We start from the raw sequence: 2,114 nt of genomic DNA, 5'->3' as shown, positions 1-2,114 counted from the left end.
GGCAGGAATACAAAAATCAAGACAGGGGCCCGTTCTTCGTACGTCGCTAACTCGGTTAGCTGGATTTGATTGTTGACGATTTGGCAAGATCTTGATTCTTCGAAGCTCATCCTGGACTTGCTGTCATAGCAACAGGTGCGCAATCTTGAGCAGGTTTATTTCATGTAAACAGGATTAGATCCCGGCTTTATAAGTGGAGGTGATATGGGAAGTCTTTCGCAGACATGTCTTGTCCGTTTTTACGTCAGGAATCCGTAGCTGAAGGTGCCAGAATCATTCAAAGAGCTTTTCGAATTAATCGCGTTTTGTGAGATCGACAGGATCCTTTAGCGCAGCGCGATAGAGATATTGTTTTTCTCTTGAGGGTGTAATCTACATTATCAACATTTTGGAGCCACACGTTAAATGTTCGACTCGTCGCAGTCGGGCTTTAACAACTGCACAAACAGTTTGTATAGCTTTGTGACTCTTTGCGAGTGGCACTGTCCTTTACACTATTGGAGATGCAGAAAACTTGTGTAAACGTGCTGTATGTCGTGCCATTCGCCAAGTTTATCTGTCACTCAAACAGTTTTTAGGGGGCTTTGTGATATTTCCACGACTCTTAAGACCACAGGCTGTGAAGCAGATTTTTTTGACATTGCAGGTATATTTTAATTGTTAATGAAGACCATGCAAAGATGATCATGCCACAAAGTAGCCTAGGACTTACAGTATTTGTTTCTCAGGCTTCCCTAACGTTACTGGTGCCATAGACTGCACACATGTCCCCATCAAGGCCCCAATGAAGGGGATTTTGTGAACTGAAAGGGATTTCACGGTGTAAATGTGCAAGTAAATTACTATTACAATTATTAATATTCCAGATAAGCAATAAATAAATAAATAAAAGTAATGTAATCAAAAAGTACTCAGTTGACTGATTTCAAATGTTTAGATGGTGTGCGACTCCATGTTCCACATCACAAATGTGAAGCCACATGGCCTGGTTCTGTGCATGACTCCAGGATTTTCAGAGTCACATTTATGCACATTATTTGAACGTGGTAAGGAAAAATGATTTAAAACTCACTGTATTACATAATTTTATTCTGAGCCTAACAAAACTGCATTTTTCCAGGTGCTTGCGATGAGATCCTGCTTGGTGACAGGGGCTATGCCTGCAGGCAGTACTTCATGACACCATTCCCTGGACCACAAACCCGTTACAATACAGCTTTAGAGAGTACAAGGGCACGCGTTGAAATGACCTTTGGCCAACTAAAGGAAGATTTCAGTGTCTTAAGGGTCTGAGGGTTGCACCTGACAGGGCCTGTGACATTGTTACATGTGTCATCCTCCACAATATTGCCACCATCAGAAAGGAGAGGACCCCTGTGGTGGAGGTGCAGCCTGATGATGACCTCCAGACAGTGCACTTGGACCAACCTAGTGGCAGAGCTGCACAGGTCAGAATTGTGGAAAACCATTTTTGAATTCTTTTTTACACAAACCTTCATTAAATTAATTATAGAAGACAAGACAACATGCTTAGTTCATGGAGTTTTATTTCCATTATTGTCTCTCAGTAAAAGCCAGTGATGGTCATCTTTTGCCTGCAATAAGATATATTGTTATCCAAGGGCAACAATAGTGCTCTTTGTTAAAAATTGTGTTTTTAGCACTTACTCTGAAGTTTCTTTTGAAGCAACTCAATCTCTAGTGCCAGTTTCTTCTTTAAGGTGTCAAGTTAAATTTCTCCCCTCAATTTTTGTTTTTTAATAGCAAAATACTCATTTACAACATTTATACAAATTTTATGTTGAATATTCTGTTTATATAGGGTATGGATATCCCCCTGTGCCATTAAAAAAAAAAAAAAAACTCAACTCAACACAAGCCTCATGCAACAGAAAAAGGAAATGTAGACTGCCCACCTCTGTATCACTTTGTGCTGTAAGCGTTTCCTCCTGCAACTCATATTGCAGTCAGAAATAATATGTACACACCTATAAATTAAATAAAGTTATTTGTGCACAAGTACTTCCTCCAAAGGACAGTCATCTGAGAGGGTTTCTTCACTGTCCTGTGCAAAAGAAAAATGGGTATTACAAAGTGTTGCACTTTCTTTCCTT

At 39.9% G+C, this 2,114-nt stretch overlaps 1 long non-coding RNA gene across 2 annotated transcripts; it reads left to right on the top strand.

The window, feature by feature from the left end:
- Positions 1–1,884, top strand: LOC130408344 (uncharacterized). 2 transcript variants are annotated; one of them, XR_008904743.1, is made up of 4 exons: positions 1–646; positions 729–834; positions 938–1,046; positions 1,121–1,884. It is a non-coding gene; the product is annotated as an uncharacterized LOC130408344 (long non-coding RNA). The 2 variants fall into 2 exon arrangements; XR_008904742.1 differs by having other exon boundaries at positions 1–834.
- The last annotated feature ends 230 nt before the right edge of the window (positions 1,885–2,114 follow it).

Source organism: Triplophysa dalaica, chromosome 19, assembly GCF_015846415.1.
Source record: "Triplophysa dalaica isolate WHDGS20190420 chromosome 19, ASM1584641v1, whole genome shotgun sequence".
Taxonomy (NCBI): domain Eukaryota; kingdom Metazoa; phylum Chordata; class Actinopteri; order Cypriniformes; family Nemacheilidae; genus Triplophysa; species Triplophysa dalaica.
Note: the sequence above shows the minus strand (reverse complement) of the source record. Positions and strands in the feature narration are given on the sequence as shown.